This window comes from Erpetoichthys calabaricus, chromosome 9 (assembly GCF_900747795.2).
Source record: "Erpetoichthys calabaricus chromosome 9, fErpCal1.3, whole genome shotgun sequence".
NCBI lineage: Eukaryota > Metazoa > Chordata > Cladistia > Polypteriformes > Polypteridae > Erpetoichthys > Erpetoichthys calabaricus.
The window spans coordinates 84,788,074-84,810,775 of NC_041402.2; the positions used below are offsets into that span (position 1 = coordinate 84,788,074).

The following is a 22,702-nucleotide window of genomic DNA, read 5'->3' on the forward strand; positions in this document are numbered from 1 at the left end:
TTATACAATTTGATTAGAACCCCACACATTGGGCATAAATGAACTGTTATTGTGTTTGACATGATCATTAGCCAAATACTTGGGCTATATTAGAAAAGTCATTTTCATGTAAATCAAACAGCAATCATTCCCGCACTTCAACACATCTGGTTTTCAAATTGGAATAAAATTTCAGTTTGAGAAGCATCCAAAAACCATTATAAATAAATTAATTCTAGTTCCCTCATATGCCCACCGAGGGTTTGTAACAGTGGTTGCACTTCAAAAAGAAAAGTAACAATTTTGGTACATTTTCAGAGGTAGTGATTACTATGCCAACTTTTTGCTATACTGAAAGACAAAAGGAAGAATTACTATATCAATAACTGGCTTTTAATGAAATACAATATAGAATTAATGGTGCTTTGTGTATTGTGTTGTGATATGTAAGCTAACAATTAAGGACAAAAAAATTCAGTGACTTTGTCAAAGTCCTTATTCCCTAGCACACTTTTCAAATTATGCCGTCTTAAAAATACAATTTACAAAGCATTAACCTAGGACTTTGGTTTAGTGACCTGCACAACTTTTTCACTTTCAACATGAAAGAAAAATTAATGAACTATTTAAAAAGTAATTAAGTCTTGATTTCAAACCACGTAACGACATTTTTAAAGCAACAATATCCCTTAGACGTTTTCGATAAATATCTACTAACTTAAAATATGAGAATAACAATAGCTGAAGTTCATTCATATTAACTTGGGCATTGACAATGTGCTGCATTCTTCAGTTTAGCCGCCTATTTTTCAATCGGTCTAGGCACAGAATTAGCTGCTCACTTTCTATTGGATTAAGATACTCAATTTTTGACTTTGGTAATACTTATTGTCCTGTTCAAAGGTACAATTTCTTAGTCTTTCGAATACTAAACAAAATATTATCCTAGGATCTACTTAACATCACGCAATTTTACATTGTCTTTGGTTAATGCCATTGTCACTGTTCCAGCTGTGTCAGGTTTGAAGAGGGCTTTCTCCAGACTGCATATTTCAGTTCTTTCCACAGATGTTCTACAGAATTCCAATTAGGGCTCATAGGAGGCCACATTTCAGAATTGTCCAGTGTTTTATTCTTAGCCATTCCTGAGGTGATTTTAGCTGTGTGTCTTTGGTCATTATCCTGTAGAAGGATCCTTGACCTGCAACTGAGACAGACCTTTCTCACACTGGGCAGTGTGTTTTGGTCCAGACTGTCTCGATGGTCTTGAGATTTCATTGTCCCTTGCACAGACTTAAGACACTCAGCCCCAAAACATAACCAAGCCTCCTCAAAATTTCACAGTAATCTAGCTGATTTTTTCTTTGGAAGCTTCATTTTTGTATGTGGAAACAGAGCTGATGTAATTTGCCAAAATGCCTCAGTTTTGACTCATCTGTCCAAAGGACATTCTCCCAGAAGCATTGTGGCATGTGTCGCTTACGCCTCCCCCAGACCATGTGGGGGCGACCGCCCTGGTGGCTATGAGGACCATGGGTGCAGAGCTTAGAAGCTCAACCCTGTAGGGGCCCGTGGTCACCACCAGGGGGCAACCCAATGCCTTTGGAGCCCTGGATCTCAGTACTTCCGCCACACCCAGAAGTGCAGGTGGGGAAGAGGATCGGGGTCACCCGGAGTGTTTCTGGGTGCGCAGCCGGCACTTCTGCCACACTGGGGAGTGGTGGCGGAAGATTGTCAGGAGGCACCTGGAGCACATCCAGGTGATCATAAAAATGGGCCGGCCTCCCTCCATTCAGGGGCTGGAGTCAGGAGAGAAGGAAGGACAAGGTCTTGGAGGAGGCAAGGAGGCGGCCGGAAGAAAGTAAGGCATTGTGAGAGTTGGCCTGAACTTTGGGGACTTTGGGGTTGTGCTGCACTTAATTTAAATATGGAAAAGTATAATAAACGTGTGTTGGGTGACTTCAACGTGTCCTCCTGTCTGTGTCCGGGTCATCTTCCACACATGTCATTATGCATTTTAGCAAATTTCAGTCTGACTTTTTATGTTTTTCTTTCACCAGTGGTGTTCTCCTGGGTCTTCTTCCATTAATTCCACTTTTACTCAAAAAGCGACAGATGGTATGATCAGACACAGATTAACTTTGACCTTGGAATTCAACTTGTATCTCTTTGGAAGTTGTCTTTGGCTTTTTGTCTACCGTTCTCACTATCCTTCCACCCATTATGGGGTTGATTTGGCTCTAGTAGCTGCATTCAGACAGGTTAGTTACAATTCCATTGACTTTAAACTTCCTAAGTATATTTGCAACTACTGTCACAGGAACTTCAAGTTTCATGGAGATGGTCTTATAGCCTTTGCATTAAACATGCTTATCTGTAATTTTCTTTCTGATCTCCTCAGACAACGCTTTCCTTTGCCTTCTCTAGTCCATGTTCAGTGTGGGACACATGATGATACCAAAGGGCAGAATGACTACTTTTCTCCATTTATCTGACATTAAGGACTGGCTGGCTGTAAACTTCCTTCACCTGAATGATTCAAAAACCGAGGTCATTGTTTTTAGTCCCGACCGCAAACAGACCCTACCCCTTGGCCTCGACTTTCTTCCCATTCCAGTAACTTCGTCTGTTTCCAATCTTGGAATCAAAATGGATATGGTCCTGAAAATGGATGCTCAAGTCAACAGCACAGTAAAATCCTGCTTTTTCCATCTCAGGCGAATTGCCAAACTCAAACCAATTCTGCCTTACCACCTCCTGGAATCAGTAATCCATGCATTCATTACGTCCCGGCTCGACTATTCTAATTCCTGCCTATATGGTATTAGTAAAGCCACTCTTTCGAGACTCCAATTGGTTCAAAATGCGGCTGCAAGACTTTTAACTGGAAGCAGCAGAAGCCAACACATTACACCGATTTTAAAAACCCTACACTGGCTGCCGGTTATCTTCAGAATTGATTTTAAGATACTCCTCTTAACCTATAAGGCACTAAATGGTCTAGCCCCTGCCTACTTGAGTGTCTTGCTCCATCGTCACAATCCCCCTCGTGTTCTTAGATCCGCAGATCAGCTGCTCCTAACCGTTCCCAAGGCACATTTTAAAGCTCGTGGTGAAAGGGCTTTTTCTGTCTGTGCACCCAAGCTCTGGAACTCCTTACCTTTAGTGGTTAGGCAAGCCACTTCAGTCACCACATTCAAATCACACCTAAAAACGCACTTCTTCACATTGGCTTTAAATTCTTAACCTGTCTTATTCCCACTTGCTTTTTGCTATTTCTCTGTTTTATTGGGTCCCCTGACCTGTTTTTTAGTGTCTCTGTTTTAATTCTCTCTTAATGTTTGTTTTTAATATTTTGCTTTTAGTCTTGCTTGTTTTAACTGTACAGCGCTTCGGTCAGTTGTAATGCTGTGTTTTTAAGCGCTTAACAAATAAAAATGGTATGGTATGGTATTTAATTAAGCTGAATGAGTGATTGCACAATTGGAGATTTGTGTGATACTAATTAAAGACAACAGCTCGTTTAAAAAATCAATCTGATCCAGTTATTTATGATCTTTCCTAAAGGTACAAACAAAACTTTGCAGACCATTTTGGAATATCTTTGTAGGAAAAGCAACGCATGATCTGTTTTCACATTTGCTTTGCTTTACCCATTGACATATCAAAGACATGCAGGCAGACATGGGACAATTGTTATTTATTTAATCACTTTTCTGGAGGTATACAACACTTTTTCAATGAGCTGTGAACGTACCAATAGATTTGTCCACATCTGTATACGATAAATCCTTTTAAATATACATTAACTTCACACTAAAATTACAGAAACCACTGTTTAGATCCCTCAAAATGATAATCAGTGATATATCTAGAATGTATTTATAGGTTCCATTAATTCTTTTCTTGGATTACTGATGTTTAGTTTCAGACCAGGACTTGTTAACCTTGGATTGCCTTTTTATGCAAATCCCTTTTGCCTGGCTTTTCTAATTTTGTGCTTCCTTTTGTTTTTCTTCAGTAAATTCTGTAGTACTAGGGTGTTGTACCGTGTTAGCCATTATGAATGTAGAGAAAAGCCAAGCAAAATGACACCTTTTATTGGCTAACTAGAAAGATTACAATATGCAAGCTTTCGAGGCAACTCAGGCCCCTTCTTCAGGCTGAAGAAGGGGCCTGAGTTGCCTCGAAAGCTTGCATATTGTAATCTTTCTAGTTAGCCAATAAACGGTGTCATTTTGCTTGGCTTTTCTCTACATTCAGTAAATTCTTAATTTATAAAGATACGGCCATGTGCCAATTTAAAGCCAATCGAGTTGATGCATTTCATACTTATGGTTGAGAGCCCTATTAAAACAATAAGGTAATAATGATCTAGAAATTGCCAAAACCAGCTACAAAAGGCTGCAAAAGCCATATAACTTTTGTTGATTGTGTACTTGCAGCAGCACTGCCAGCCATAGAATGATGCACTCTGCATAGAAGCTGTGAGAAAAGCATTTGTGGAGCTTAAGAGATAGCAGTCTCTTGGCCGTCTTCCATCTTATACTGACGCTGCAACCAACAAATAGCCACAAACTAGCAATAAGAAAAAAAGTATTTATCTATATGCAATTGTGCTTCCAATCTTCAGAGACTGACTGGCATTGCCACATAGTGTTATTTAAAGTCGCGCTTCACGCAATTGGTACATCATTTTTATTTCCGATTTGTGCCGATGGTTTGTTTTTTTTTCTTCCATCAAGATGATAGAAACACTTTGTAAATAATAATACATCTTTTGTTATTATTATTTCACAGGATCTGATGTTTTCTGACTCTTGGAGGGCCATTTAAGGTCTCCTTTGATCAGCACCGATCCATGTGACTAATTCTTGTGCATTCAGCCCATACCACCTTCTCTAACACAGACTCAGCTGCAATAACCCGAACACTTTGAGACAGACATATGGACAAGTTGACACACAGACAAATGGCCAGTCCCAAATGAAGTAGTAAGTTGACACGACTAGACTTTTTGGAATTTCTCTCATCTATCTGAAGGTTATATGATTCCCCTCCCTAGATGGGCATTTTCATATAATTGTGATGATTTAAAGATATTTTATAACTTTAAAAGCCAGGGTCCCTTTTTCTGCCTGTGCAGGCCAATGTCTGCCTGTGTTTGATGGGGACTGGCTCCCTGGATTGAGGCCATATCTCAACAAGCTAGAGAAGGTCCTGGATTGCTCTTTAAAACTTTTAGCAAGCCTCACACCCTTTTGTCATGTTTTTGACTCCAACACATAACCAGGTTCTACCACTCTAGCCTTGTCTCTACCTGTGTGTAGTCAGATATCTGCATGATTTTTTAAGGTATAACTGATATTAATGATATTAATGAAAATAACGTAACATTCACAACGGCCATAAGCCATTGTGATTTAATGCAATCCTGGCCGGAATCCTCTTAAATCTTGAGTACGTCACAGCTAATCAAATAGATAATACTGGATTGGCGCACAAATTAAGAATCGACAACTTATCTGTCCAGTTCCAATGATCTTATAACAATTTAAAAAAATCTAATATTCATTAAAGTACTATTAAGATTTTTTGTGTGTGACTCCACTACTCAAATTTAGTACTTATAAAACACCAACTGTTTTTGGATGGAATGATTGCAAAGTGGCTAGCACTGCTGTTTCATAACTCTAGGAAACTGAATTCAACTCTCATCTAAGATTCCTTCCCATATCCCACAGATCTGTGTTAGGTAAACTGACTCAAAGCTGGTACACTATGCATGAGTGCACGTGTGTGCACAGATGTGTTTATAACAAATTCAACAATGTTTATTAAAGTTTACTAAAACTTTTTGTGATTTACAAGGAGAATTATATTATTAAAAGTGCTACTGGCAAAGTAGAAAAAATTGCTACTGTCCTTCAATGATCAATCAATACTTTTTTGGCAGGCCTCAGAATAAGCTTGAAATACCGTGTTAAAAGTGCAAGTAGAAGTGATTAATAATGTCATAATACAAAACATCATATAATAAAGAACACTATACATACACTATTCTTGTATCTATCATATTAAACCTAACAACCACAGAAGCAGAAAGAATTAAGCAGAAAGCAGAGAAAAAACCTGGGCACTAGATGTAAGGGTGACTTATTGTTTTACAAATTGTAATATGGCTTCCAAAATAATTCATTCAAAAAACTAAACCAATCAAGGTTATTTTGTCAGAATAATAACTGTACTGAACAAACACCACAATTTCAAATTAACTAAAATAATGAAACAGTACTCCCGTGGCATGTTATCCTGCCTTTCTGTGGTACAGTAAATACACTGTTCTCTTTAGAGTACACTTTATACCAAGAACCATACAGCAGCAGGTCAGCAGTAACACTGCATCATCCACACTCATAAGTTTAGTCTCTTTGTTAAAGCAGCGGTGACAAATGAGTCCCCTGCACAGAATTTGCTAGATTTTCATTCTTTCAAAAAAAGATTGCAATGGCAAAAATTGTGCCTTTGCAGAACAAGGATATTTCTTTTCACTCATGCATATATGCAATCACAGACACTTCAAACAGCAGAGGCAACTTTATGTACTGATATTGAAGTCTCAAAATTCCCAGTGAATACACATTTCTTTACTAAATGTCTCTTAATTAGGAATTTGGATTATTTTTTTTTATTGTAACTGAACTACTTGCTTGACCAGACTTTGTGTAATTTCAGGTTGCACATTTAGTCTGGGTATTTAAAATGATCCGTTAAGAAATGTACATCACACATATGTGGTACATTTGAATTAATGAAAGATATTTTGTTTACAGACTGTATTCTCTTTTCCCTGTTCTCTGTTAAGTGATTAAAACACACACACACAGCTCTTAAAGAACGCTACAATTGCAATTTATAGTTTGTGCATTGTTGATTAATAGCTATTTAAAAAATTAAAATGCATATTAGAATGTGTAAGTCCTCCAATGCATTCAGACGTACAAAGGAATAACACACATTCCTGCCAAAAGTTTTACTTGATGTTTATCTTGAAATCTCAGATTTATTGCTGAAAAGATAAAACAAGAAGTTCAGGGTTCTGGTTTACAAGAAGAATCAACTTCTTATTAAGAGAGTGATTTAAGTCTCTTGGACTACCGTTCACCTAACTGAAAAATGTAACATTGTCTAGAATATTTCAAATAGTTCAATAATATCCCACTACATACAAATGACATTCTTACACATACACCTAAGAGGTAAGAGCATTTAAGCATTCTGAATTAAGTATATTGCTAAGTTAATACTTTTGTTAAATGAACTGACCGACCAAAAAATTGGTAATCAGCTGTTTGTGGCTCCCAATCAGTATATCCTCACTGAGTCTATGAAGTATAAAATAAAGGCCAAAATCATGTTCACATGTTACAACAGCTGATGGGATCTGGTTCTTCATACTCCTAAGAAAATGGAACAAACTTCAAAGTATGGAAGGTAAGATCCCATTTACTTTCAAATTCTTTTGCCCACGTAAATGGATGGCTTCACATCCCATTTCACCAGCATTACGTCCCTGTTGTTAACAAGCAGAAGCATCGTTCCTTTAACATGGGCATGTATATAAACAATGTTAAGCACCATTTTTACTGAGCCACAGTCATATATGAACCAACAAAGGAAAGTAGTGAAGCTAATATAATACTCTTGTGTGCTAAAATGGAAGATTAAATAAAGTAGGTGTCGCACATGAAGTGAAGCACATGTGGTTTGCATTTATAGATATGTATCCAATCATTGACTGACTTACAGTAAATGGTATACAGATTTATTACAGGAACTATATTAGGCATTAGTATATATACTGTAGCACACTTCATAAATAAGAAATCTGTACAATTTTCCCAGGAATATTTGACTGCAAGACATGCAATGTTCCACTACGTTTTCTTTTCATATAATCCCAGGGAATTTATTTATGTATCCACCCACCCCAAAAAAAGTTTAATTTCAAGGATAGATTTGGGCAGTGACAATAATCCCATCATATAATTATTTTAAGTGGGCTCATGAAGTGAGACTGTTTCAGTGCACTGACTTCATTACTCCCTTAGATAAATCAAGGCTAAATAAATAATTTTTCTTTAGGTCAGCCAGTTTCAGGGATATTTCAGTGGTTTTTTTTCCAATGCAGCAATATTAGTAGAAGGTAAAGAAATGGACAGCCACATAACACATCATCAATATGAGCAATATTTAGCAAAGGTGCCAGCTACTGTTTCCTAACACCATGCAATATTTGCCCTTTATACTGTATGTCTACTTGAGTGCATCAATATGCTCATATAGCAGCAAACGCTAAACATGAAATAGGCTTGTCTTAATGGTGCTATGATTGAAAGTGTTTATGCATGTACTGAGTAATCATTTTGTTACACTTGTAGTCTGTTCCTATATTTTCTTATTATCATCTTTATTATGGAAAATATTTATTCACAAGTACATATGTTGAGAAAAAATAGACATCACCATCTGGACACACTACATTATGTCTGAGCAGTGCTTCAGAATTGATAAAACTTATTCTGAGTTTTAGTTTAGCATTGTGGGTGCCATTCATTTACACCCCAATTATTTACTTTACAATGCAGTCTATTCAACAGGGCATAACTGAGTGAGGACTAGAGTTAGGATGGACACACTCGCATAAAAGCAGTTATCAATTAAACTAAAAAATTGCAAGTACTACATCTGATTATGGAATCTCACTTCAAATTCACCAAGAGCTACTTCAACACTTCCAGAGAGGTACTGCAAGTGATGTTCTAAGTTATCTGTGGTCAATGTTCTCAGTTTTAAAAAGAAAGTAAAAATGGTCTCAGGTATTATGTGTGCTGTTCTGTAATTTGGTTTTGGAACATTTGTATTATAGGCAGTATGTTAACTGAATGCAAACCCCCACCTCCCACTGGACTTCAAGGCCCATGTTCAGGTGGCATAAGAATTCAGACAAAAAAGTGGCACTTACAAACCACTCTGGAGTTCATGTAATGTGGCTTGTCTCTTCCAATTGTAGTAACGAAATATCAAGTGTACAAAAAAGCAATGGTTGCAATAATTAAAAATGGAGTTGGTGCTTTTTTAAGCTTAGTCAATTCACATTATACTTCAAGCTAACTAGACAAAAGTTTGTGAAACAACAACAAGCTACACGTGCTCACAAGCCGTGCAGTTAGTGAAACGGCACTCAAGTCTCATGAAAGATCTCAGCATACCAAACTGCAGTGAATTCCAGCTTCCATAAGAAATGTGCTTTGCCATCATGCAACTGCTATGACATCTTTAGTGTTAGGTCTAGTTGCATTGTCTGGACAAGAAAGTGAAAATATATAATTTAATGAAAGATATATATTACTAAACTTTATTACCCTTGAACATGTTGCAATTAGTACATAATTATTGTTATATTGGAAACTTTTTTGTATACAACATTCTTGGTTTCTCATTCTGGTGCACAGAACCCTAATTTGCAATAAACGGGACAATGGCTTGTGGTCTTCACAAAAACAGTGAGGAAAAAGCTTGATGAAATAAAAAGTTAAATATAATCAGAGGGAATTAAACACTGACTTCTTGGTTGATATTTTTGTGTGCTACCCATTTCATCAGCATCATAGCCTGCCATATGATGTTGCTATATTTTCAGCTGACTAATGACACCACAATTTTTAATACATCCTTTCATTTTCCTAACACAATTATCAATACCACTGAATATTTTAAAAATGCAGCTCTGCTTCCCAGTTTTGTATGACTATTATTTCCAAACTATATTGTACATTTAAAGTGGAAAAAATTACTGTGTTCAGAATAACACAATCAGTAATCCCATATTTATTCTGAGTTGTACTATGGGGTTATAATGATTCACTTTAGCCCTGTACCTCGACCCATGGCTGAAAGTTATTTGTCAAAAAAGTGACCCATTCGATTTCAGTTATGACAGAAAAAAAACCTGCTTGTCAGGTTTCAAGAGTGGCATAAAAACTGAGAAGATCGTTCCTCCCCCAAACTATGCGACTCTTCAGTTCCACCCGGGGGGGTAAACGTTAACATTATTCAAAGTTATTGTCTGTTTTTACCTGCATTTTTATTACTCTTTAATTTAATATTGTTTTTTGTATCAGCATGCTGCTGCTGGAGTATGTGAATTTCCCCTTGGGATTAATAAAGTATCTATCTATCTATCTAGGTTTATACTTTTTAACCCAACATTGCAATAATTGCACTAGAGACAATATGTCACCACCCAAAGTGGCTTGGGACATTGAAAAAAACAGAAAGGGAACAAATGATTAAAGAAAATATTAAATGTATGAGGAGAAAATCAAACCTAGATTTCTTGGCTTAAAGGGAAGCATGATAACAAACTGTTTCTCCGTCGATAGGTCACACTGTAATATTTCTTGCTACTCACTTCAACCCCAAGTTACCTCAATTCAAGGACAGAATGTGAGACAATACATAATTACAGTCAGCAACATCTGATGATTTAGGGATCAGCCAATTTATTTTTAATAAGGATGAATCTTAGGTTTAGGCTATAGCTGCCATTATACAGTATATCACAATAAATACATTGATTTAAAAGTCAAAGTATTTGCAATATAAAGTTAATGATTTCTAAGATACTCTTGTTCACAAGAATAGGTTTAGTAATTCTGATAATTAGGAAACCAAATATATGGACTTGAAGGAAAAATGCACCACGCTTTGAAGGTGTTGTTTTCTTGGGTATTTGCCATTTCCAGACCTATAAAAAGTGAATACTAACCACTACAATATACAAAATATTACTGTAAGATTGATTTCTTATGGCTTTGCATAAATGTTGGCATGAACAGAGAAATTTTATAAATATATATAACATTTTGAGGCTAGTTTCTAAAGGCAGACAAAAATGTTTAGCGTAACCAAGTACAGAAATGTTGCACAATGTGTTTGTTCAAAAGAGTAGAAAATGTGGCATAACTCCATCTTTCAATTCTTAACAAACTGATGAAATATGGTTGCTGGTCAAGAAATGCCAGAAATAAGAATTAAAACAGACTTGTCAGTGAGTCAGTCTGTCCTACTGTAGTTAAAAGGGTGAAATAACAAAAGGTACCTTACCCAAAATAACTGTTGATCTGATTAGAAGCTGGATTGTAGGTTTACAGAGTCATTACTGTCATATGTACAGAGTACAGTGAAATTACTTGCATGTGCTAATCACATGCAATAAATCGTCACTGTACAGCACAATGATCAGTGAGTATAATAACCTTACTAGGAAGGACACCTTAGCAAAACAAGTATTTCCAAGTTAAAAACAGTTGGGTATATTTTTTTTTACAATACTGCTAAAAATTGTGTTAACTGGTTAATTTAACAACATCTAATAAACATCTAATTTTTATGTAGCCTCTTTGGCTTTATGTTTGCCCACGGACAAATTAGCCAAAAGCGCATAATTTTTTTCAGCAACAAAAAACGTTATTATGTGTAACAGAAACCTGTAAATACCAGAATGTCAACATAATCACAGTTGGAGATGTCTAGTGTCCAGAAGATTTAGATTATTTTCTTCATGTGATATGTTTTGAATCAGTCACTAACAGACATGGGCACTGTTCAAGCACATGTGGAAATATTTTTTGTAACTTTTCTCTATTGGTTGTGCATGACAAGATGCAATGTCAGTGTCTGACCCACACAATCGACACCATTCATTGTGTTATTGTATCCTACCACAGCACAAGGTTTAGAGACTTCCACATTTCCCCCTGACAAAAACACTGACAACTGCTGTAATGTGAACAGTGCTTAAGATGCAGATGTCTTTCTTGTCCTTTCACTTGATCGCAATCATTCTGCCTTTTGCCACATGCAGCTTGCCATGTTCATGCAACTGCAGTCACCATGGGTGTTTGGTTGTGCAGTGCCATATGCATTAGTTCTTCTTTGAAGTAAAATCTCAAGCAGCACAAGTAAATAGATAAACTTCCCACCGTTATAGAGTAACCTTTGTCAATCAAATGGTCTGCAAGTGACAGCACAGATAATACAGCAACACTGTACTGACTGCACTTGCCATCTCACTTGCTCCCTCTACTGGTGTAAAATACCAAGTCCCAAAGGTAACCAGAGCTTGTTTTGCACAGCAGAACTTGATCCTGAAATGTGCAATGCAATTGGGATACAATTGGATGCAATTTACTGTATCCAAAACAAACCTTCCTTGTAATCCATAAGACTTTCAATAAGTCATTATTAGGGAACATATACCTTCTGCATATTTTTGATGATTGCCTGATACACATTCCACAGTTTTTACAGTTTTGGTGCTGGATGACTGGCTTTGTATTATTCATCTTTATTAGTGAAATGCAGGCGTTTCATAATATGTGAAATATGACACTCATTCATAACTTTACCAAAAATGTGCATCTGCAACAACCAGCTTCTGGACAATCCCATCTCTGGTCTGGTTTACCCACTATGTTATGAAGTATCAGGACACTCAAAAACACCCACATGCTGTCTGCAGCAACAGACTCCCGGTGACTACAACATGCAAATGGTTTACTGTGACGTTTCCTGCAGTGCTTAGAATAATGGTTCATTTCAATAACTATTTTCTACAGCTGTTTCCTCCACCAGACTATCTATCTATCAACAAATCATAAACAGTCCACATAATTATGATCAACAGACATCTTTAGACCGGGGTTATCTGTAAATGGGCAACGAAGAAGTACAGGATTGTTAGCAATAAAATGAAGATGACACAAAACATGAAAACCACTGAAACTTAGTAGGTCAGAATCTCCCAAACAGCTGTCTGTTTTACTGTCTGTGTCAATGTCCGTACTGATGACCAATTTACATTATAATAACTATTGTATGCAGTGATTGATGGTTCAGCTTCAGTTTGTTCTGAGACTGGCTTTACAGCTTTTTGTTTGCTGTTGTGTTTTTTTTTTGTTGAAGGCTCCACCCTACTCACCCACTCTATTGATATTACCATAGAGTTACTGTAAGTGGCAGAACACATAGAACTATTCATGATTTTTAAGAAGCATGATGTTATTTCATCCAACAGATGGCACTGTCACAAGTGTTATTCGGGCTTAACACTGTAAAGCAGATCGTTAACCATATTACATAAAATTCCAAGCCCAAGTCATGGTTGGGATTAACACTAGAATCCCTGAAGCCTATGAAAAAACTTGTAATCCCGGGCCACCTTAAATTCCTTTGCAACTCTCCATTAGTGTCTTTTGTTTTGTATCGATCAGCACAAGCAGCCTGCTATCCCATCCCCTCAGTGCCACAGCTCAACACGGACAAAAAGTTCTCCCAGCTCAAGGCTCTTTATCATGGTGTGAGGTGTCTCGAGTTGTATATGGTAAATACTATATTGTTATTTGGAACACATGCTTTTCATGTGTGTTCCGTGTCTACAAAGATTTGTGTAAGTGTAGGATGAAAGGAAATGTGAGGCAAGAAATACTAAACACATACCTAGCGCAGAAACTTTTTCCATGTTATACTAATAATGATGTGAAGTGTATAATGTGTGAAGACTTTAGTCCAAATGTCAAATAAAGATTTCTGCTTTTATTCAAGAATATAACCAAAGTAAAAAAAATCATTCAATTTACATGTTCCTGTTAATGAATTACAAACCCAAGCTCAAATGTCAATCAACAGAAAGTTGATATGTATTCTTGGATAGTGAAGAGGTAAGAACTGCTGCCTTTTAACCAAAAGGTTTCAGGTTTGAGTCTGGGCCCTCCACGTTTTGAGCTGTGAGGTACTATTATTATTACTATAATATAATAAAAACGTACATTTGATTTGAGTCTGTAACAACCAGTGTAAATTTTGGCTACTTGTACAAGTTAGTGCTTTTTTTTTATTATTCAGTTTTATTCTTTCAGTGACATTCACGTGGTACAACGAGGGGGATAAACTGTCAATGTGTTGATAGGAAATTACATGAAGACAGATTTTATTATTTATATATATATATATATACTGTATATATATATATATATACTGTATATATATATATATATATATATATATATATATATATATATATATATATATATATATATAGATGCAGCCCTTTAACACAGACAAACAGACCACAGAAGTCCAAAATCTAATATTTTTTATGGCTTTACAACACCACACAATGCATATATATATTAATTATACTGTATCTGCCAAGCAGGTAGAATTCCGTTATAGAAAATACTGAAGAAGCAAAATTTTCAGAATACATTTTGTTGGTTTTGTGGTCTGGACAAACATTCATACAACATAATATTTAATAGATTTTGTTTTAATGAGAAGTACGTTGCAGTATAATAAATGTTTTTTTTGACCGAAAATGGCCTCGGGAACCCTGCAACAGGCTGTGTTTTTCTTATTAGACCAAAAGAAAGATACAGTCTGTTGCAAAATTTCCGGTCTCAGGCAGTGTCTGTGAGGTTCGGTGAGAATGTAGGCGCGACACCATACAGGTATAGCCGAATTCTGAGTCAGTGCTACACCTAGCATCTGCGTGGGTAGTTGTGTCATGTGCAGATACTGTACTGTTCAAGTTTCATAGTACTTTTCAAAGTTTCCTTTGCAATGAACAAAAAAAGTAAGAAGTGACGTCAGTTTACACTGAAAAAAAATATACTCTTAGCATCTCATTTTCAATCTGTATTCATACCTGTATTTCTGTATAATAAAAAAAGTTACATCTAACGTTATATTTTCAAATAAAATATTTTTTGCTGTTTAAGAGGTACTGTTTTTTTATACAGGTGTTATCAAGCTTGGGTCACAGTGCTGCATGAGAGACAAGAATGTGAGTCCAGGTTTCCAAGGAAGATACAGGTACTTTATAATTGTATATAGAAGGCAGTTATAGTCTCAAGACTTTAATTGAAATAGGAGCTGTTACTGCAGAGCAGCTATGGAGTTGTCCTTGCTCTGCTGCTGTTAGAGATGGCGAATCACCAGCAACCCCAGTTACAATAATATATGTACTTTCCCTATATTTGTTATAAAGAAATTTCCATTAAGACAAAATATTTTTATGGTCCCATGAATTTCATTGTAAAGAAATTTCACCTCCCAGAAAATTGTTGCAATTACAAATGTTTTGGTATACACATGTTTATTTCCTTTATGTACATTGGAACAACACAAAAAAACAGAGAAATAAAGCCAAATCTGACATCATGTCACAAAGAACTCCAAAAATGGGCCGGACAAAATTATTGGCACTTTTTCAAAATTGTGGGTAAATCGTTTTATTTCAAGCATAAGATGCTTGTTTGAACTCACCTGTGGCAAGAAACAGGTGCTGGCAATATAGCAATCACACCTGAAGCCAGTTAAAATGGAGAAAAGTTGACTCAACCTTTCTGTTGTGTGTCTGAGTGTGCCACACTAAGCATGGAGAACAGAAAGAAGAGCAGAGAATTGTCTGAGGACTTGAGAACAAAAATTGTGGAAAAATATCAACAATCTCAAGGCTACAAGTCCATCTCCAGAGATCTTCATGTTCCTTTGTCCACTGTGCGCAACATAATCAAGAAGTTCACAACACATGGCACTGTAGCTAATCTCCCTGGACGTGGAAGGAAGAGGAAAATTGATAAAAGACTGCAACGAAGGATAGTCTGAATGGTGGATAAACAACCCCAATCAACTTCAAAACATATTCAAGCTGTTCTGCAGACTCAGGGTGCAACAGTGTCAGCTTGAACTATCCATTGACATCTGAACGAAATGAAACGGTATGGCAGGAGAGCCAGGAGGACCCCACTGCTGACACAGAAATATAAAAAAGCCAGACTGGAGTTTGCCAAAATGTACTTGAGGAAGCCAAAATCCTTCTGGGCGAACGTCTTATGGACAGATGAGACCAAGGTAGAGCTTTTTGGTAAAGCTTATCATTCTACTGTTTACAGAAAACGGAATGAGGCCTACGAAGAAAAGAACACAGTACCTACAGTCAAACATAGTGGAGGTTCTAAGATGTTTTGGGGATGTTTTGCTGCCTCTGGCACTGGATGCCTTGACTGTGTGCAAGGCATCATGAAATCTGAAGACTACCAAAAGATATTGGGGCGCAATGTAGGGGCCAGTGTCAGAAAGCTGGGTCTGTGTCGGAGGTCATGGATGTTCCAGCAGGACAATGACCCCAAACATACCTCCAAAAGCACTCAGAAATCGTTGAAGACAAAGCGCTGAAGAGTTCTGAAGTGGCCAGCAATGAGTCCGGATCTAAATCCGATTGAACACTTATGTAGAGATCTCAAAATTGCTGTTGGGAGAAGGCGCCCTTCAAATCTGAGAAACTTTGAGCAGTTTGCAAAAGAAGAGTGGTCGGAAATTCCAGTTGAGAGGTGTAACAAGCTTGTTGATGGTTATAGGAAGCGCTTGATTTCAGTTATTTTTTCCAAAGGGCGTGCAACCAAATATTAAGTTGAGGGTGCCAATAATCTTGTCCAGCCTGACTTTTGAGTTTTGTGTGAAATGATGTCAGACTTGGCTTTATTTCTCTGTTTTTTTGTGTTGTTCCAATGCACATAAAGGAAATAAACGTGTATACCAAAACATTTGTAATTGCAATCATTTTCTGGGAGAAATGGTGCATTTTCTGGGAAAATTCCAGGGGTGCCGATAATTTCGGCCATGACTGTATATTTATAGAAGATGGACTTTCTGAATTCAGTGCTCACTGAGAAAACTTTACTTACTTTTTTTGATAACGTATGTGAAAAAAGTGACTAAATAATTCACATACAAAAAAAAAAAAAAAAGCTTTTGCCATTCTGGGCTAAAATACATTAAAATAATACACACTATTGACTAAGCAGTATTATTTAATCAATGTCACAAATAAAAGGAAAGACACACTTAATCCAAAATCCATATAACTCCTGCCTAAATAATTACATGTACTCATTTATCCAACTTCAAAATACACTTCAATTCCAATACTAGGTCACTGAGAACCCCAGTCTATCTTGGTTTGACTGGCTCAAGGTAGCAGGCAATACTGAAAGCGGTCCCAGTCAAATTTAGGTCACAATTCAGTCACCTGCACTTCGTACCATCAATCCATTTCCTGCTCACTTCTCCAGTTCAGGGTCATGTGGAGCCAGTACCTATATCAGTAGCATTACATGCAAGATGGGAACCAGCCCTGAATGGATCACCATTCCATCACAGGTTGCATTCACTCACTCACTCACACACACTGCCATACAACCAACTCACTGCATACATGAATAATCTGGAGCAGCCAAGTGATTTAATGTGCACATCTTCAGATGTGAAATGAAAACAGGAGAAACCCAAACTGAGCCATTGTGGCACATATTAAGCAGCATTAAGTGACTGTTACCTTGAAATCTTCAACAACTACAATAAAAAAGTACACACTTACAGTACCACATACTTCATACTAGAAAGTACAGCTATATCATTTTCATTGCTATATTCATCTATCCATTCTTTTCTTAACACCTCTAATTCCATCTCACAATGGGAGCCAAAACATTTCTAGCAATAGGCAAGAAAATATAACTAAATCAGATAAATAGGGTTGCATTTCACACTTAGAGATTCCAGTTAAACAACATGCACATTTTGGAGATATGCAAGGACACCAGAATACCAGAAGAAAATCAAAAGGGATACAAGGAGATCATGGGCAAATTGCACATAGATGTTGTGTGGGCTTGGAATAAAATTTCGGGTTATTGATATAACTACATGAGAAAACACCTTCACATTTTATAAGATGAAAACCGCACGTTGCTGGCAACAGTATTAAAATGGATAATGCCAAAATCTTATTTTTTTTAAACATCATGTTAATTGAAAGCAATTATTCATTAAAAAAAGATTACAGCATATCAATCAGCAAAAACTGCTATAGACATTGGTGGTACATAGTTTTGGAAAAGAGTTATTATAAAAAATAGAGAACTGTGTTCCTAGAGTAAAGCAGGAAATAGTTAATAAGTGGCATCCACTTTTCTTCAACGTGATTTTTTAACTGCTGCAGTTTACCATTAACATATACGTAGAGTTATACTATTTTTCCTGGCAGGAAACTTACACTTTCACACCAGGTTATGACTCTCTGCAGAGTCACACAGAACTGCTGACAGCCATGAATGGTGCTACAGCAATATTCCCGAACTTGGCATGGAAGTAGCTTTGCAGCAACAGAGTGGCCATAATTTTGACTGTCACTTTGTATTACACAGGATATTATTTCAATGTACACACAACACTTTCTTAATGGACTACAGATCTCTCAGTGCCCCTATAGTGACATGATAAATAGCCATCTAGTAATATTGGACCACCAGCTTTGTTACAATAGGCCCATTTCTTGTAAGTGGTCACAGCAGTAATGCAATAAATGAAAGGTGATTAAAGATGTCCATTATTGGAAAACAAAAATTGAATCAAAGGAGCAATGATTGTCATCCAATTAGATCACAGCATTTTGTCGTGCTTATATTGGAGCAGTTGAACTCAGAAAGTAAGAAAAATAATACAGGTGAAGCTTTACATTTTTGTGAGCATTTAAACAGAAAACACACTTTTGAAACAAACAAGCTATTCTTTTTTCTGTTGCCTTAGGGAATAGCAAGTAAGAATAACTTAACATAACAGAAAAATTCTGAAATAATGCAACAATTTAGAAAATATTAAGGATGAATATCCTAGTTGAGAAAACTGCATACACACTTTCACGTGCTATATTACAAGTTCATACCAAAATACTAACATTATTTTGACAAAGACTTGACTTATTTGGAGCAAATCTAAAGAGGTAAGCCCGTGCAAGCAAATTTTGACTTTAAAGCTGAAAGTGTTGTTTGTCTTGGTCCTCTTACCACTACACTGTGCATTTTCTGGGCCTGCTGCACCAATGAATTTAATAATTGAGTAAAACCAAAGATGGAATGGGGATATTATAAAATACGTTTTGAGCTGCTTTTTTATACAGGCTCACTTTCTTATTTGACATATTTATCTTAAGGGCTGAAAAAAGGTAAAAACAAAAGTTCAGTACATTATGTGCCAATACAATCAGTTCAAGGTCACAGATACCAAGGCTTCTTCCTGAAGATTTGTGTCAACTCTGTATAAGGCACCATCCACTACATGGCCCACTAATTCATACAAGGCCAATTCAGCATTACCAATTAATGTAACAAACATGTTGGGGATGACAGAAACAAAACATTTTTATAATTCATCTCATCATCTCAGGATTGACATCTAAGGATGCATCCTAAAAAAAAAAAATGAAGCCCACCTCTCCTCTATCCCTTTCATTCATTCACTTTTAACCAGAGACACTCATACATAAATCCACTCCATTTATTATTTATTTGTATTCTTTATTTAGTGTACTGGTATTTGCATTTCAACAACCTGCTACCTGAAAAGGCTCTAACTCACTGACCAAAGCCAGCAAAATTACCAACTGTGAAGAGAAGCCAACTGGCAAGAGGTTGTCAGGGCAAGACGCCAAGAGGTTCACACAGGGCAAGAAAATGTCACACAGAAGCCCTCTACAAGAGAGAAAAGTCCTACACATATTTGTATATGGAAGCAGGGTTCACCTGAGAGCAGTACGCCCATTATGTGACTGGATGATGCAAAACAACAATAGACAGCGGAAACAGTGAGAGAGAGAGAGAGAGAGAGAGAGAGAGAGAGAGAGCTGCAGCCTAGGCAGAGATGTGCAATGTAAACAGCCACAGTTTCAGAGGGATGGTGGGTTGGGGGAGCTAAAGGGGGCGTTGTTGCCTTAACTGATTTGCCTTTTCCTCTACTTTGCTCAAAAGAGTTTTTGAAGACTTTTGATTGCTTAAATTGTGTCCTAAAAATAGTTGTACTTTGTCAGACATCAAATAACTACACTAACTGCTAGTTTACAACAAAAGCAACATGTTGGCAGAACGTAAGCAACTCATCCACCCAGTGTACACCAGCTTCATTCCATATTGAAATACAACTCAAGCAGGAACAAAAACAAATATATATGTCTGTATGTCTAATCATTTTCCTCTTATTGATTATGACACATTACTACTGTAACCATCATTAAAATGATCTGTGCTTTGTTCCACAGCAGCACAGTCCCACTGTACCTTCATTGACCTCTTGCAACTAAAGGGTCTTGGCCAATCAAAACCCTGTTGGCTGTTCATTGTTTTTACCTCCTTGGAATCATTGTTGGTAGGTACTCACCACAGCTACCCATGAACACATCAAAAAGTCTAGCAGTTTTGGAAATATTCTCACCCAGTCATCTGGCCCTAAAAATTTAGGCCCTATCAAAGTCATTCAAGTCTTTATATTACCTAGTCATCTGCATTCAACATGTGAACTACAAGTACCTAATGTCAGCTTATTCCTGACCTTGACAGGCACTATTATTACAAGATAGTCAATGCTATTCGCTTCATTTGGAAGTGGTTATAATGTTTTATTTCATCTGTGTATATTTTATACTGTTTACAAACACACACACATTATATGTATATGAATATGTCATGATATCAGAATTTTTATTTTTGATAACAATACCAGTAAAATTTCACAACACACTATACTTTTCAATACTGTGGCAAAAACAGGAATCCCATTCAATGGCATGTAATTGAAGTACCTCCATTTATTTAAGTTAACAATAGTGTGCCATTTTTCTGTAATACAATATACAATATAGTATATAAATACTAACAGCAACAACAGCTTTAAAATACTGGTATATCTATCAAGTAGTTACCAACAATCATTTACTTAACAAGTATTGGCATTCATAAAGATCAAGATACAATGCAAGGCTTGAATTCTAATTTTTGTCAGAAATGGGGATCCTCTCAGTGCAACAACAAATAGTGGGTTCATAGTCTTAGTATGTTCGCATTCTAAATTTATTCTCTGAAACATTCTGTCCAGTAAATGAAAACTACTACTTAAAACATACAATATATAAAAATTCAAAATTAATTGCTAAATTAGTGAATTTCAAGATAATTGTGGATATTTCCATTTAAACAAGCTCCGCTACAAAAAAAAGTTTTTTTTGTAAAACATGCTTTACAAGTTTGGTATGTCAATAAATCACACTTTTTATTCTATTTTCTATTGTAAGATTTTAGATTTGTATCATTAGCTGGTTAAAAATGACTAAAGAGTGATATTTAACATACAAGTCAAATTCATTCAAATTTTCAAGTATCAGAAACTCACGGTGCTTTACTTTTCAAAATCTGTCCCTCCTTTTTTTACATTTGTCCTAACTTAAAATCTTAAAACTTGTGCAAAACAATTCTTGCCAGTTTTACATTAACCCCTTATTTCAGAACTCCTGTTAAACAATCTTTGTTTTATTGTTTTCAAGGTTTTTTACTGTGAGTGATTTGTTATTGCTTATGCCTGTGTACAAGTCCAGAATTTGAAAATTACTTGGGCTGTAGTTACCTGTACTCAGAGCCGCCTCTTCCTATACATAGATCACACAATGTGAATGGGACCCGTGAATGAGGAACCTATGTTTGACGATGGGGGGTTAGCAGACCTCTGTGAATCAGGAGCTCTGCTGGACAGACGATTGGATTGCACATCTTTGGCGCTTGGTTTACTTGACTTGAGTTACATAACTTCTCCCAAGGCTCTAATTTTAACCATAGTGTAACTGTGCATATCGCATAACATCACTGATGTCAACCTCCTCAATGGAGCAGAGCTCTGGAGGTCCACAGCTTGACTCTATTGGGGATATTGGTGTCTCATGAATCATCAGGTTAATGTAGTTGACAGTCACCTGTTGTAATAATTTTCCATTAAGCGGAGCGATGGCTTCAAGTCAACACCAGTCAGAAGCACAAAAAATAAATGAACAAGCAGCGTGTGCAGAGAAATATAAATTTGTCTAACTTCCAGTAAGCTAGCTCACTGGACAGGGCTGCCCCAAGATGATTCTGCTTAGAGCTGGCACTGTAAGTACTCAATAAATTTACAACTGTAAGACAGCATTACATTCTACAATGTACCAGTCAAATATATGACATGTGCTTTTACTTATGGGTTATACCAATGAACATTATTGCCTTCAAAAACCAAACAAATGACACAAATTCAGCATTTGAAGATGTGTGTCTATCTATGAAGTCTGCTGTTTTGTTTGTTCTGCTGTGTGTTTCAGTGCTCATCGTCTCTTGTTAACATAGTATATGTTTCAATAGGATGGTGTACCTTATGGTATTGACAAATGTAGTACCTCATGTCATTGGCGTTGTAGACAAACCAAATAGCCATTTCATTTGAGTCTTGCCTCGATATTTACTAGCTAGTCATTGTTAGTGCTTCCAGTCCTCCCACATCCCACTGCCCTATATGCCCAACAAAGGGGCGCCAGAGAGCCCCAAACCACAGACACAGTATACCACCACACGTTATATGAATAAAAAAATGGATATTTATTCCACAAGGCACCTTTAAAAAACTCTTTCCAGCAATGTGCCACAATTACACAATAAATCACCAATTCTTCCTCCTTTTTTTCCCTCCAACGAGTGTTGCCTACTGCCTCCCAACTCTGACTTGTCCATCTTTTGCAGCAGGCTCC

The 22,702-nt window shown here is 36.7% G+C and overlaps 1 protein-coding gene across 2 annotated transcripts in view; it reads right to left on the reverse strand.

Moving 5' to 3' along the window:
* Positions 1-22,702, reverse strand: part of wwox (WW domain containing oxidoreductase) — a 1,257,913-nt gene that overhangs the window by 1,009,308 nt on the left and 225,903 nt on the right. The window lies entirely within an intron of this gene.